The 17188-nt window shown below is 39.5% G+C and overlaps 1 protein-coding gene across 1 annotated transcript in view; it reads right to left on the bottom strand.

Annotated features, from left to right (window-relative positions):
* The window catches only part of LOC113118688 (cell adhesion molecule-related/down-regulated by oncogenes-like), a 38876-nt gene extending 23083 nt beyond the window's left edge, over positions 1-15793 (bottom strand). Inside the window, exon 1 of the mRNA XM_026288055.1 lies at positions 15400-15793. The gene's annotated coding sequence lies outside the window, so the exon portion shown is untranslated. The remainder of the gene's footprint in view (positions 1-15399) is intronic.
* Between the last annotated feature and the right edge of the window lie 1395 nt (positions 15794-17188).

The raw sequence follows: 17188 nt of genomic DNA, 5'->3' as shown, positions 1-17188 counted from the left end.
AATAAGCAAAAAGAAAAATCCCATTACACTGAAGCACAAATTAGAGTTATACTGTATCTTGGATCCAAAGTCAGGAGAGGGCTTTTTGGTCAACCACCTAACAACTATTCAAAACACCCTAGTATCCACCAAAATAATGCCCTCTTGGCAACTATAGGCCCTTTCACACCACGGGAACCTTTTCATAGTAACAGAACTAATTGTGGAACTACCCACTTTTTGGCATTTTCACACCGCCCGAACTGGTTGCAATTTTAGCACCGGACTGGCTTTTTACAGAACCAAATTAGCTCCTACTCCAGAGCAGGGTCTAACCAGCACAGCTGATACTAAACGTGCCGCGCTTAGACATTGATTGGCCAAACGCATACCAAAACGCCCTCACCCACCATGATTTAAAACGCAGTGTAAACATACTGTAAACATTGTGTCAACTTATTTCGTATGGAGAACGTATGGAGTATGGAGAACAGCGACAGATAGACTGACGCTGAAGTGGTGGCACTTGTAGCAAATGTAGCACTGCCAGTTGTCGTTGGTGATTCTAAGTCCTCCTCTACTTTCTTTCAATCTCTTTACGTTTATGTCGACATTCCATGTTCAATATTGAGAAACCTGCGAGACACAACAAAAACACAGCTCCGATTCACAGCATCTTCCATCCTCCTATTGTTAACTTTGTTCCTCTTTGTTTCCATTGTTGAACGCCACAAAAACGACGTCACTGTCAACCGGCACTTCCTAGTACACACTGCCGGTGCGAATGCAACCCTTTAAATGGTACTGGGAAATAGTTTGCGCAAAATCATCCCAGTACTTTAGTACTGTACATTTAGTTCTGGAACTAAAGCGGTGCGAAAGGCCCTCATAACATTGTGCTGAAACAAAAGCATATTAACAACTATGCTGCAACTTTCCACAACACCTTTGGACGAATGCTGGACTTAAAAATCAAGTTAATAGTAAGGCTGTGCAATTAATCGTCCTACGTAAAGCCAGGTTCACACACTACATCTGTGGTGCATATTTTTTCAGAGCCCATGTTAACGGATCAGAGAGTACACACTGCACACGGTAACAAATGCGAAAGATGTGAACAAAAAAGAAATCGCGATAGGTTTTTTTAGTCCATATCGCAACAGCCATAGTTGCATTCTGAAAGAATATATTATCCCATTATTCATTTTAGCTGCAGTGAAACCTTCAAACACTCTTCGCAAGAATCAAACATGCACATACATACAAAGCATCTCCCCCGCCCCCTGCGGGACCAGTAAGAGGAAGACGAAGTAGGAAACACAGGAAATAATAAACTCTCCCAGTCTCCTGCTAACGCCCCCTCTAAACCAAATGTCAAGGGTCACCGGAGAGCAGAAAGTCAGCGGGTGTCTGGCAGTTGTGGCCCCGCCCCTTGGGGTCACCCCAAAAAAAACAAGGTGATTAAAGGATCTGCACTTGGCAAGCACAAAATAAAGCAAAGCAGATGGGCGTTTAATAAATCTGAACAAAGGTTATTATAGTTTTGCTTTTTTTAATTAGTTTTTATTTTAATATCGTTTTCAATTTTGCTTTAAATTTAAGTTTAGTTTTAGTTATTTTTATGAATGGTTTTGTTAGTTTTAGCTTAGTTTTTATTTTGCAAACACATTTCTATTCAGTTTTTATTTTATTTACTTTCAGTTATAGTTTCAGTAATTATAGTTTAGCAGCTAACAGAACACTTCCAGTGTAGACCAAAGAAAGCAAAGCAAGACATTTATTTTCAGCAAAATGTAATGTTTGCAGAGATTACAGTTAACTCTTGATAAAAATAACAAGGGTTTGAGATGCAAAAAAGAACCAAACAAATGCACCTTAAATTTACATAATACATGATGAACATGCATAAGAACAAACATACATATTAAAGAATAAATCTTTTTGAGTTTCTGTGTATGTGTTGAATGTTTTATTCAGCGTGACAATGCATTTGCTTTTTCCTGTTTCGGAATAAAATGAGAAATAGTTCCAAACAGGGCTCTGTCGTTTCCTACCCCCTGCCATCATTCATGTCTGTCGTATTCATCAGTTAACTGGTGTTGCTGTCAGCCTCAGCTAACCTCACATGCATAAAGCGCCATAGACAGATTATACAGCCTGTTTGGTTTTAAACTAAACTACGTCAGATTTTCAGCCACAGGATGAGAGCTTATTAATTACGAAAGCGAATACTTTATTTTTGATAATTATTATTTTATTTCAGTTCGTTTTTCAATAACTGTTGCTAGTTTAATTTAATTTTAGTTTTTTATTTATTATGGATTTTACATTTTATTTCAGTTAAAAAAAAATTTCTAACTGATTGTTTGTCTTATTTTTTTGTTTTCATTTACGAAAATAACCTTGACCTGCACACTTTTCATAGAAACTTTACCAAGATTAGTCAAACTCAGCAGATCTGGCTATAAACAAGTGTGTGTGCATGGTTCATCAGTCCATGGATTCTAAGGGTAACGTGTCTTGTCCACGAGTCCCAACAAGCCCTCTGCAGTGCCCCATGCCATCAGTGGAAACAATCTTCTCACTCCCAGAATAATAATATATAATTACAACAATAACAACAGCCTTGAATGAAAAACTGGCAAAGATTGGCAACATCGCCCCATGTGTACATAGATGGCGATGTTTGTACCCTTGGAGGGGTGGGTATAACCCTGAATATCTGGTGTGAGGAGTGACGCTGCGCCTCTTCCTATCTCTGCAACAGATCTGGCATGACGAGGAAACACAAGCATCATTCCTGTGTTTTATCTCTTTGCCTTTCTTTTGACATCCGCCTGTATGTACTAGGCTCAGGGCAGACAGACACTTTGTAGGATATCTGCTGTCCTCCATCAGAGAGAGAGAGAGAGAGACAGGCAGCTACTACTACATGCAGGCAAGAGAGACAGCAGGGAATTGGAGCAGTCTAGAGCCTTCAATAACAGAGATATAAGTATAGAGAGAGAGGAACAGAGCGGGTAGCGGAGTGCTGAGACATGTCTGATAGTAGAAGGGAAGGGAAGTCCCCTATACCTACTGAAGATCTCCATCATATAGGCCACATCAAAAGAGAAGATTAAGGACAAAGAGAAAACAGTGCAGAAGGAAGCAAAGGGTTTAACAAACAGTGAGAATTACAAACATTAATTTGACAGCACCTCTATTTATGTAACATCACTGTACTACTAATGACTCAAACAAGAATGCTTGCTAATAAAGCTATGGAACTATCGGCTATCCAATCCTTGGTAGAAGAACCTGCTTAAAAGTATGAAACAGCTTTGACCAACAAGAATCATGATCAATCTACAATCAAGAGATACATTTGGCTGAATTTCCTAGGAAATCAATTAACAAAAACATTAACGGACATGAAATTTTATTGTTAGCTTCATGTTTAGCTCGATTACACACTTTAATTAAAATTAAGGGTATTGGTCATGTTGCACAGCTGATGTCCAAAGTTTTCCTTATAAAAAGATCAGCCTAGACTAGGGTTGTGATGGTGAGGAAATTTTCCCATGGTGAGGAAATTTTCCCACCAGTTAATCAACGCGTTACAACACCGGTAATACCGATATCACCGTGGGGGCGGGGCGTTCACTCTTTTCCTCGCTTTTACTTTTCATATAGTTCGTTAGAATTTTCCCTCTTTTCCTCGCTTTAATTCGCTTAAAAACACAGTGTGCATTTTACTTTCACTTCTGAATTAGCGGCAGTTCGGCGTCAATTGCTTGAATGCAACAACAAAATACAACATCAAACTCACTTGTATATAAAACATATAACTTTTATTAACAAAACAAATAAAAATACACCATGCTATAGGGAAGGCTATGCCTAATATAAAATAACAAATAACATACATAAAGTTTAGGTATACAAATAAGCTAAGTAAACATGTATAGTATATAAACAAATAAATAAAAGAAACATAGAATGTTTATTAGCAAAACGAGTAAGAAAGCTTGGAGACATGGCATAAACATTGATGTCAAATAAACCAATTAAATAAGAAACAAATGTTTAAAAAAATGTTTAAAAAAACTTCCAAAATCACCTTAGATAAATGGCAAAAGTCAACAGGCTTTTCAAAATCCAAAATACTGCCAAACAGGTGCTTTTGTATTTCATTTCAAAACGAAATAATCCGCCATCTTATCTGTCTCAACTCACTCTTTTTGTCAGTCAGCTGTCCTCACGTGATAAATTAAATCTGATCTGTGATGCGACTGTCGTTCGGCACACTGCACTGAGCAGCCGCGTTCAGTTTTTAATTGTAGTGTCTGTTCTTTTACTCAACTAGAATGATTTTTATTACTATAAAAATTCTAAATTACGGTGGGGGTTGGTGCCACGGTGGGCAAGTGATGTAAACCGGTGTTGCGGCTTAACAACGGTATCACTGTCAGCACCGTCTATCGTGGCAAGCCTAGCTTAGACTAGCCTGAATTTCCATGTTGGTTGTGGCTGGTAGGCTTCTGGCCTATTCCTGTGGGAAAGAGCATGCTGTTCTCCAGCAAACTCTAGACCAAAGTATTAGCTTAAGCTAGTTGTAAAGCCTGGTGGGGGAGCTAGTTGCACTGCAGCATCCCAAAACAAAACATACTCTGGTCATCAGAGGTATTTTGTTTACAGGGATGGATCTTTGGCTAGCATGCTACTCCAGAGTGTCCAAAAGTTTCAGAAGACTTCACCTGCAAGCCTCTCTCTATTCTGTTATTACATTTACAAGCTTGATTAAGGATTTTCTCAAGCCAGAAGAGAAGATACACACACACACTGAGTGTTTTTCTGAGAGGCTTCCAAAGAGCCTGATCAAACAGCAGTCCAACAAACCCACAGGCAGTTGATGATCATAAATCTAACCTTATCAGTTGTCAAGAGTAAAAACTGTTTTTCCTTTCTGTTTTCTCTCTGGAATGAGGGAGCAAGACCAGGGTCATACCTGAGATCCTGCCAAAGTGCGGGGAAGGAAGACAAGACTCCTCAGGAAGTCTAAGAACATCCATCCTCAAAAAATTCTATATTCTGCAAAATAATTCTGCAAGACTCTTCCAGGCATTAATTAATGTGCAGAACAGAGTATCCACACTGAAAATAAAAGTGTCTCTGATACCCTCATATCTTTATATGACACATAGCTTTTGCAATAACATTCTGCTGGAATGCTGGGACAATCTTGCAGAAAGATGGATGCAGTGTAAGCAGAAAAGAACACAGGATGACAGCAAGGAAAATAAACAGTCTGGCAAGCCCCTAGGTGTGTGTGCAAAGGGGGCGGGAAGTGGCACCTGCAGTCATATAAAAAAAAGTGTGAACAAGAATGAGTCTTTCTCTGCAAGTAGTGCTTGAAGTTTCATCTGCCCCCTGCCCAGATACCTGTCAAATTGAGTAAACATGAACAAAAGACCCCACAGAGCTCTAGAAGAACAGGTCACAACTGGTACAAAAGTAGAGGCCTGAACTTAAATGGATAAGAAACAAATAAACTTAGCAGTAAAATATCCACAAAATGGATCTTATTAAACAAACAAATGAGTCATATGGCTATGGTTATTAGGCAATGCATAAAATAAGGACACACTAAGAAGCAGAAACATGAGGGGCACCAGAAGGAGGAGACTGAAAAACATACTACAGAAGACAGTGGGTTAACGGTTTGTAAGAGGAGAAGAAGAGTGAGTGAATATCTTTTCTGATAGTCTGATCTGACCCTATGTGGTAAGGTTGATCTTCCTGCTGTATTCTGAACCTGTCCACACTCGCCCCCCACAAACCCTGACAGAGGAGCCGCTCTCCACACATTCCACATAAAGAGAAAGAGATGAAGGAGAACAAAAAAAAAATACAGGAGGTTACAAAAAGAAAAGAAAAAGAAAAATATGACAAAATAAGAGAGGTGGCGTAAGTAAGTGAGATAAAACAAAAAAACTGATGCAGGAAGAACAGGAGATAGGAGAGTGAGAGGAAGGGAGTGACAGTAAGGAAAAAAAGGGATTCATCGGGAGGTGAATACTTGCCAAACTTCAGCTCATTTCCCAAGATAATGCCCGACAGACAAACTTGTACTGTGTGAACCTTGCTTGTAATCCTCCCAGTCAACTGACAGTACAATGTCTTGACTTGGTGCAATCAGAGAGACCTGGCAAGCAAAACAGGTCAGGAAAGGGAGAAAGTCTAAGAGACTTCAAAAGGGGGTGGGAACCAAGGCCTAGTATGGAAGACCCAAGTTCGGCTATAACAGGCTACTACTGGTCCAAGTGGCAGGAATGAGGGCAGCTCCGGGCCATGCAGATGGGACTAATGAATGGAAATACTGGGCCTCTGAACTGAACAGTGATTAAAGGGAGCAGACATTATTAAAAAGAGAGAGAGGGGAAGACAAACAGGAGAGAGAGAGAGAGAGAGAGAGAGTCAGAGACATTTGTAAGTTAGTAAGCATTAAAAAGGGAGCATTTGCTCTTTTTTTAATCTATGAGCAGAGATGGAAATCAAACTACAATTAGGCAGCACTCATCAGCATCCAGAAGGCTCAAAAGAAAGGGCAAACAGAGGATAACCTTCAAATGCTCTCTTTAGTGAAAGAGTGGGTGAGAGTATGTATGTGTGTGAAGAGGCATTACATTAGGAGTTTGATGCTACTTCCCCGGACCAGCCTCCCCCAGTCTCTGTTGACAGGAAATTGTATCAGAGTCTACACAGCGCAGGCAGCACTGATTTGAGATGCTTGTTGGGAAACGGGGCACAGCCTGGACAACCATGGAGTGGTTAACAGTGAAAGGAAAGATGGGAGGGGAGGAGAGAAGACAGGAATGAGAACAGAGGCCCCAGGGATCAGACAGTCACCTCTTACAAAGCACTGTTTACCAAGAACACACACATCTCTTTACCACCTCTCTCCTCCTGGGGGGATTCTCAGCAGAAACAACCCGGTCTACCTCCGCCTCCTTACCATGAGTGCCAGGCCTCAGACCAGGGAGACAGTGCTAATTCCTGCCCCAGGCAATTTGGCCTTAGTCACAAACACTCCACACACAGATCGCCCGGTGAGACGGGGTGGGAGGGAGACCCTTAGCCCCTGTACAGTACAGAAGAACCCTCTTAATTGGAGTTTGTTGTTTGCCTGGGAATAGGAGGAGGTGGCGTGGAAGGGGACGTGGTGACATAGGAGGGGTGCAGAGGTAAGAGGGCCGTTTCCCAAGGTTTTCAACAACAGGGATTAGGCAGAGAACTGAAACTCAATAGGGTTGTCTCGGACACTGGAAATGGATCTCAGGGTATCCCGCCGCACAAGGCCGAAGCCAAAACTGCATAAAAGCAACATGCATAACTAACAACACCCACGGTATTGTAGGAGCCACAGAATATTCTTCCAGCTGAGTTCACAGCTAATCAGAACCCTCGAGGGGACGTTTGCACACAGGAAGGGTACTTCTAATGGAGAGGAGGAATGTTACAGATAGGAGAGACAGCGGTCTGTCTGCCCAGAGGGTGTGCTGAGAGACAAAGTTGATAGGTAGGCTATGCCAAGAGTGTCTGATTCATCAGCCAAACGGGAGGATGAGAATGAGTGTGTATGTGAGGTTGTTAGAGTCAGCAGAGCATTGGATGACTTCTCCGGTAGATGCCAAGCACTCAAATTCCAAAAGCTTTGACTTGACAAAACAGTAACATGTCAGAGCCGTGGCCTAGTTATATGAACATGTTCCAGACTCATCAAGCTGTGGTGCTCATGTAAGAAATGCTGGTTTTAATCTTGACTGTGCCGCTTTCCGTCTAGATGCTCTTGCAAATTTAAAGACAAGAGTCCAGTTTTTGAAAGGATGACCGCTGCAGAAAAGTTGGAGGCAGCTAGTGGTTTTCCTATCTCTGCTTCAGCTCAGATTCAGTCCTCCCTCGCTCTCCTGGATTCCATCACCTCTCCATCACCATGGCAGCTAAGCTGGACATACAGCTACACAACAGGTCCTGCTCAATGCCCCACCGATAGGTCTTTGGCCTCCGACCAAAAGCACTCACAGGGCAGGGACATATATTTGAAGTTGTGATTCAAAGCATGTACCAAACAAAAACAAGATGACAGCAGGAGTTGAAATCCTTCCTCACTAGCAAATATTGAAGACCAGGGACATCACTCTAACATTCATGCTGGCCAAAGACTAACTAGATATGACTACAAACTCAACCAAGAAAAGAAATGTAAAGATAAAAATTATCAACATTCATTGTGAATTGAATTTGACTAGTTTAAGGGTATAATGCTGTGCCTTTTCAAAAATGACAAATTAACCTCATAGAACAAAAACAAACAAGATGTAAGAGGCTGTGAAGGCTGAATTATACTTTCTGAGTGTGTTGAAAACCCCCCAAAACATAAGGCCAACTCTCTGCCTTGTATGTACAAGCTTGAGGGCTCTGAAATAAATATCCACTCCAAACATTGCCTCTGACTGAATCTATTTAGGTTGTCTAAATGTTTATCTGTCTTGTCTTGTAGCCCTCTGCAAGCCAAGAGGTCATGTTTTCCAGTGCTTCCAAAATAACAAAACAAATTGTGTGGTGTGAGTTCAACAAACGTGCTTGTCTTGAATTGCTATCGCTGGCTGTCAGATACTTGAACTATCGATCATATTCAGGCTTCAGCTGTTCTCTTATCCTGATGGTGAGCAGATTTCAGGCAGTGGCATCAGACGGTGCGAAAACCAACATTACCTTTACAAAATGTCAACATAATAATAATGATAATACAGCTTGAACTCACTACATTTGCAGTATACTTTCCCACCATTTGGGAAGCTTATAAAAGGCCTCATTCAGAGCACCAATGGATGAGGTTTTACAGACACGGACCAGGAAGCCTGTTTGTCCGAGAATCATAAATATTATGCATCTCCCATCCTGTATCTCAATCTAATCTGGGTTGTTCTAAAGGAATGGGTCAGAGGTGTAACAATGCATGGCTTTCTTTGGGCTTACCCCTGTAATTAATTCCTGTTTCCTCAAGCAGTTGAAAAAGACTCTATAAATGACCTTTTAACTTTGTTCCCCAGAGGGGCTGCCTCTTCCCGCGTTGCGAGGCTCAAAATGGCACTTATTACCACAGGCCTCACAGTAGTACCCACAGTGCCTCAGGCTCTGATCCACCAGTTATGCAGCCCTTCCAAACAAACAGTCTGTTTGTCAGGAGCATGGGGAGAGCCAGCCGTGGTTGCTTTTTCCTTAATATAGTCCTGCTGATCTGTTGCCTGGCTTGGGCACTGGGCTACAGAGAAAAACCATGTCAGATGTCGCTTATGGGCAGCAGTGTTTGAAATAGAACGCTGTGGTATAGCTGGGCTTGTGCTAAAGTAAAAAAAAAAGAAAGAAAAAGGATAGAAGGAAGCGTTCTGGCTGCTCTCAAGGCTGGATCTGGTGAAGAAGGGGCAGTTCAGGAAGTCTCAGAGAAATGAATCTTGAAAACAGGAAGGTGCTGAGGATGGAGAAAACCCTTCCTAAATTCTGCACAGGGTCAGGGCTCCCCAGTCTTTTTATAAATGCGGGAACAATCAGTAATGTGTAATACAGTTCAGAAGTTCACCCCAGACATTACAGTCTATTGGGTTTATTTGACCAACAACAGCTAAGTGTGCATAAGTCCATAAAGTTGTTATAAACCTGTATGATTTTTTTCTTCTAAACACGAAAGCAGAATTTTGAAGGATGTTGATAACTAAACGGATGCTGGTCCCCATTAATGTCCATAGTTTTATTTAGTTAAATACAATGGAATTCAGTGGGGACCAGCAACTTGAGGGTGAGTATATGATTACAGAATTTAAATTTTTTGGGTAAATTATTCCTTTTATATGACAACACCCATCACAAAAGTAAACTTCATGTACTATTGTGCTTTTTTAATTTACATACAGGAGTCAAAATACATCTTTAATGCACTAAAAGCTAGACTAATGGAATTGATGGCACCCAGCGTTAACTTTCCATGCTCCTGATAAAATCTGTAATTCTTTTAGTTCTGTCCTTGCAGTCCCACAAAAGGATAATGACAAAGCTGGAGATGAAAATATTTTGATATCGGGCTCTTAGGTGATCCAAAAGCATAGCTTTTCTGTGCAGTATGCCAATTAATTTTGCACAAAAACCAGGGAGTAGATTTTAAGGATGTGTCTACATTTTCTGTTTAACTCTAAGGATATTAAAAGTATGATGGGCAATGAATCATTAAATATTAATTCTTATTGTTGCCTCAGATCAGTGGGAGACGACCTTGGCGTCTAGTGAATTCCATTGTGATAGGATCATCTTTTTACAGCCAAATTTGCTACAATCTGTTGAGCTAGAAACAAAACCTGTGCGATATACCATTCACGCGATGTACATAAATGCTGGACGGTATCCATCACCAATACCAGGGCCCTAAATCACAGCAAAGCTTTGGCTGCCAGCAGTGATCCATCTCCGATTCCTACGGCCCTCCAGAAGGATGACGGCTGTCAGCTAACCCAAACTAATGAGACCTGGGCTTCAGGGATTAAAGGCAATTATTCCGGGTGGTGGACCAACTCAGTATCACAGTAGTTATGGTATATGTAATGTACCATCATCAAATCTTCCACCTCCATGAAATCCTTTATACTGGTCGAAATCAGACATCATGGTCCCAATTAAAAATAACCTCAAATTTGTTCGGTGGTCGCTCTAATCAGAATGGGACCGATTATGTATGCAGTGTGACGGTATGCTTGCCACACCGCATGACCATATCTGTCCGGTCTGCATGGAATGAAAGTAAGGCAATTTATTGAATATCCACCATATATTTCACAATGTATTTTGGCTGCAAATATTAAAATATATTTAAAATATATACATTTATTTAGAAAATATTTTCCAGCCCTATATGAAACTTAATTTCTTCATCTCGCTATTTACGGCCATTGGTTAATCTTGGAATGGTGCAGAGAGCAAAGATCATAGCCCCGAGCTAAATAAACCTTCAAACCACACAGCCCTACAAAATCACTTTCATCCCTCCCTGCCTAGGGCGGGGGTAAAAAGAAAGCTGCCTAACATCTGTTGGGCAACAGAGGCAGGGCAGAGGATGACTCCCTAAATACACCAACTTTCTCTCTTTCGTTTAAGTCTCCCACGCTAAAACGCCTGGACTGCCGCTCAAAGCTACTCAAACACATTCATCACCCACTTTTAATGTGCATTTACATTCTATCCTGCCCGCAGCCCAAATATAAACAGATGGAATTAAAAAAAAAACATAAAACTTTGTCTGAATTGCTCAATCCACTTTTATGAAACTTTGCCCGTCTTTTTTGCCCCAGACTGATCCCTCTCAATTAGCACAGTCCTAACTACTAATACAGGGCTTTTGCTCGCCCGTGTATTGATCTAAAGCAGTGTTTCAAACCCACCAAGTGCGACAAACTACGACAGACCACCAGAATGACTGGAAAGGCCATCACTGGGTCCGAACCATTACACATGCTTACATTCAAATTGGCCACTTAGCATACCTTTTCAACAGCCCCATGTGTTTATCATTACCCAGAACCCTCTAAACGGCCAAACATTATTCTAGCGCTGTAAATAGAACTGCAGCGTTTAGCAACAGTCTGTACTGGATAACCGATGCCCTGCTAATGATTTATAAATGCTCGTAATTAGCGAAGGGACACCGATGGGTCATGACTTTACAAACACAAAATGTCATCAAGTCATTTAATTAGGAAACCAAGAGGGCTTGATCACAAACGTGCAAAGAAACAAAATGGGGAAGCAATTGAAGAAAAGTACTTCTTGGTCCAACTTATCTAGAAAGATAAATGCTAAGTTGCGCAAAAAAGAGTGATCTCAGAAACCATTGCAATCATTTGACTGAAGGATAGGAATGAACGGGAAATGCTGGCTTGTCCCCCTCCAACACTTATCAAAACTGAGCGTGGGTTCTCTGACGGTGCCCACCTGTGGCCCAAAGCCTCAATAAAAAATATTCAGGGTGATGTTTTCTGGAACGTCAACTCCAGCAGATTCTAAGTGCAGCCCCTATGTAAGAAAAGTCTGTTTGAAACAGTGGAAGCATACGGGCATCATTACTAGTAGCAGACAGAAAATGGAGATCCCATCCAAGATGTGGAAGCTTAATAAAGTAAATGATCAAAGCTAGTGGAGGAAGGACTTTCTTTTTCATCCTTCTCTTTTTAAGCTTTATATATAGGGATGGGGAAACATCAACATTAAAGTATAAAGTATAATCGTATAAATTTCCTACAAGCTACACAAAATGTAGCTTCCGAAAGTTCAAACTACTAAATTTAAAGTGGTTAAACACTGTAACACTAGCTATGGTAGAAGTTACTAAAGAAAAGTAGGTAATTACACTGATTTTTTTCACAGCTGTATTTTTCTGGTAACAAAACTACAATAGATTTGTATTTAGAGTAACAGCATTTAAATTAACAGACACATTTACACTAATGGACCAAAGATATTTAAAAAAAGGTTTAAAATGCAGGAATTCAAATTGAAAAGGTACAATTCCATTACCATCTGAACAAACTGATTCCCCAGAATAAATCAATTTCTGCTGCTATATATATGAGGTTTAATTATTGTTAATTATCACTCGATTTTAAAGCTATGTGTGCAATTCAAAATAAAATCAAAACATTCTTGCAGCATTTTTTTGTCACTCTACAACACTACTCTTTGGAAAAGCTGTGAGAAACATCCTGAACTGCACAGTAACAAACCAAAAATACAGCCAGAACAACAAAACTGAAACCTTCACCACTGCGATATATTAGAAAACCCAAAGCAATCTGTATACATACACACCATATATTTGCAGTTTAGATTTGTGGTTATGAAATCTAAACATTGTTTTATCTCTAACCAGAGGGACAGGAAACGATTTCGACAGCTCCAACTGTGCAAAGTGAGATTTTGTTGTGTAGTGATTATGATGAGATGACACGCGTATGTTCAATCCATCAGCACAGTTGTCTTTCTCCCCATATTTTATTCTGACAAGATCGTCTGAAGAATGAGAGACAGGGAAAGCCAACAGGTGAAAGAGAACCAGTCGGATTATACGCGACCGAGCTCGACATTCCTGCCCGGACAAAACTAAAGGCTTGATGATAAAAGTTCACTCCGCTGTCCTACAGTCTCTTATCCTCTGTCTACGCCTTTCACACGTCCCATAAAATACCGCAGCGTAACTGCATAGCAATTTTCAGCTAAATGCACGGGGTTGTAAAAAGCTGTGAATGTAGCAAAAATGAAAATGAAAAGAAGTCAGTCTTACATTCATTCATTCATTCCACTTGCTTTTCCTGGAAAGCACTTCTTAAAACTTTTATTGTGCTGGTATCTGGAGATCTCTCGGTCTCTTTCTCTCCCGAGCAGAGTGCATGAGGGCTTTGTTACCCAGCAGTCATGTTTTCCTAACCTCTCTGATCACACAAAAGACACTCACATGCCACATGTAGGCATCCATTTACGCCTCTTTAGAAGCAGAACCTCAAAAGAGTCCTTACGCCCACAGGAGAAACAATACATAGAAGCAAATCTCTATCTACTGCCGGAATCATAAACATCAATATGCAAATAAAAAAAAATTTTTTATCACATACAAAGGCATATGCATTTATATAGATGCAAGATCAACCTTTCAAATACAAAACGTATAATCTATTCTGAAGTACACCGTGACTATAATGAGATATTTAATATGAATTTGGGTTGGTTTAAACTCTACAGAGAGTTTTACCTTTCAGCTAAGAGGTTTTTATACAAAGACATGTTTCCTTTAATTTGAATCAAATGATGAGAATCTTCTCAAAGGGCTTTCAAAACCATATTTGAATCGGTTCACACATATACTTTCCCTTAAAATATGACTAATTCTGGCACAGCCTGTTGCATCTTCACAAGTCGAACCTATATTTTAATCCACAACAAATAAAAATGTTTCCAAACGCTTTTAAACATTTTATCTGTAAACACTGAAACTGAACTGGTCATCAGATCAACTACCGTACATATGTTATGTTCTTTAATATGCAACTCTTAAATAACCCAATCTGTGGATTATCTATTCTGTGAAAAGTTTTTATTTCATTGATCTTCAATCTAGTGCTTTTTTATTTTCCAGAACAAAAAAAAAAACCCAATGGATTCTGTCTCACAGGTATCTCATTTCAAAGAGTTTGGGGTCTGACTAATACATACTGTGGGGTTTGTTTTCATCAATAGCTATCATCAAACTGCAACATTAGTAAAGAAATGACCATTGTTGCATGCATTTACATACAAAAACATATATTTAACAGCCAAAACTTTCCTATGAGAGACTCCAGAGCTCACGACCAGACTAACAATCCTAACACAACACGCGTCACAGAGAAAAAACTCGTCCAATTGTTTAATGTTTTCATATTTACTGAGATAACTCTATAAGCGCCCCAAGGTCAACAGGAACATCGTGTTGTGTTTATACAGTTACAGTTATGATTAAAATCACTGTCAGAAAAAAAAACTAAGAAAAAAACTCAAGTCACCTTAAACTCAAGGAAAACTGAAATGGTTTCATTCATGGGAATGTTTTTTATGCTTGCCACTTTTACACTGGAACAGTTTGAACAGTCTGACTCTAGATAGTTTGTTTCAACACACTTCACACTCAGGGAAAAGGAGTGTTCGTGCATTCCGACACAAAATCTTTTACGCTTAGATTTTGTAAACTTGTATTTGCACTTTGTTTCATAATCACATCATAATCACATCATGTTTAAAACTTTTAACCCTCATTCAAAATAATTATTTGTTGTTTTGTTTACATAGGTTGTTTCTACATCCTTTACAATTCTGCATTTACTTCTACTTGGATATTTTGTTTCCAGTCTTTAAAATTTGTTTCTACACTCCTCACACTTTTGTATATACGCCCTTTTACAATCAAATAGTTTGTTTTAAGTCTTGAAATTTGATTTCTATGATTTAAACTTTATTTCTAGACTCTTTACATTTGGGGGAAAGAACTGTATATGTTTGCACAAACAAACCTTTTTCACTTGGCACATTACATCTATACATTAGGTTTTGACATCTAGACAGTTTCCAGTCGAGCTTCTAGTAAAACCTTCTGCACGCTTTAGTCAGAAGTCGCGCATTCCCGAACAAAACAAAAGTACATTTTAACACTTGGCAATTTAAAATTTCTCCTCATGTATGATGTCTGCAGTGCAGACAGCTGCCTCTCGTCAAGGAAAGAAGGAAAAAAGGAATACACATGAACTTTTCACACTGTTAACACTTTTCAGCGGAAGAGGCTCGTCCGCGGCGGTGGGTGAAGCTTCTTACCTTTTCCAGGAGGACACACTAGCAGTGAAACACATTCTCTTGATGGCAGATCCGCACGGGGCCCTCCATTAGACGCGGGCGCAAAGAGCAAAACAACAGGGGGGAAAAATAGAAAAGATACGCCGTTTCACTCGCTTTCTGTCCCAGACGTACAGGCGCGTGCACGCCGCGGAGTGAAAGTACGTACTCAAACCTTCAGATCCCGGGGAAGTTCGTAGTAAGTGAACCCTACTCGTCTAACTGTTTACCTTCAGTCCTCTCTTTTCCCTGCACACGTTCACTCTCTCTACTACTAGTGTCTTTTCTACACACACGGAGAGAGAGAGGGGATCATATTGCTCAGCAGCTCGTCAGAGCAGGAATGTTCCAGCCCTACAGCAGCAGCAGGGCAGAGCTTCAGTGTGCAGGGGGTTGCCCTTCTGCCGCTGTGTGTGTGTGTGTGTGTGTGTGTGTGTGTGTGTGTGTGTGTGTGCTTAATGAATATTACCAACATACCAGCCTGCACCCCTACAACCCCAATCATCCACAGCCTGAATTAGTTTCTAACTGGAATAAAAAATAATAATAATAAAAAAAAAATTTTTTACATTTAGTTCAGTAATATTTGGTTATTTTATTTTAATATAATATACAAAAAAAGTATAATTTAAAGATTTAATGGAAGTAGTGTTTCATTTATTTATATTATTTAACTACTTGAGTTAACATGAACTATCAACGAGTTATTTTAAGAGCATTTATTAACATTTATTAATGTTAATACAATATTTAATAATATATATTTAATATAAATATAATATGGAAATATAATATAATATATAATATTTTAATTTTTTTTATTTAATTAAAATTTTTAATTTAATGTAATTTTATTTTATTTTATTTAGCCTACCTATGCATTTTTAAAATCTATCTATCTATCTATCTATCTATCTATCTATCTATCTATCTATCTATCTATCTATTTTTTATTATTACTTATTTACTTTTCAGCCTACCCATCTGCAATTTTTAATTGAACTGAGAATTTTGGAATTTAAATTGTGATACAGTTTTTCACATAATTGTGATAAATAATAAACTGCAATAAGTATAACTTTTAACTAGAAAAGTGTGTTTGGCCTTGTATGGAAGTTTAAAACAAATTTAAATTTTAGATTAGAATAGACCTTACAGACATGAACAGCAAGAAACATTTGCACAAGTATCCAAATTAAAACATGAAACACTGCTCGCAAATAGGCCTGTTTATCTCGTCACACATCAAAATTTTTAAAAAATCTAATTTTTTTTTTTTTTTTTTTCTCATTGCTCTAAACCTGTGAAAAGTCCACTTTAACCAAGCATCACTGAGACAGATGTTGGTGCAGTGGCAGGTGGTGTCCTTGTTTGCATGCCTCCGTGATCCTCAGCAATGCAGGAGTTTTCAGGAAGAATGTGATATATTTGTGGAGAGCACATTCCTCAGTCATTCACAGACAAGGACAGTTAGAAAAAACTTTTGCATTTGCTTTTGTAGCGCCTGTTAAAACGAGATTGTTTGTGCCTTGTTTGAGTAGCTGCATTCTGTGGGTCATTTTTGGGCTCTGGACTGTTGGTTGGATGTTGCTTGTGTTTTTTGGCTGGGACTATTTCCTCAGCACTTTGTGTGATGGGGAGTGTGTGAGGAGAGGTTCAGGTGTGGGAGGAATGGCTGGCTGGTTAATGTGTGTGTGTGTGTGTGTGTACTGGGTTCTTGAGTTTGTGTGTGAAGCAGTCATCTGTTCTGTGTATAGGCATGTGTAAATAA

The sequence above is a fragment of the Carassius auratus genome, chromosome 18 (assembly GCF_003368295.1).
Source record: "Carassius auratus strain Wakin chromosome 18, ASM336829v1, whole genome shotgun sequence".
In the NCBI taxonomy this organism is placed as follows: Eukaryota; Metazoa; Chordata; class Actinopteri; order Cypriniformes; family Cyprinidae; genus Carassius; species Carassius auratus.
The sequence above is the reverse complement of the archived record's forward strand: the minus strand, read 5'-3'. Positions and strand labels throughout refer to the sequence as shown.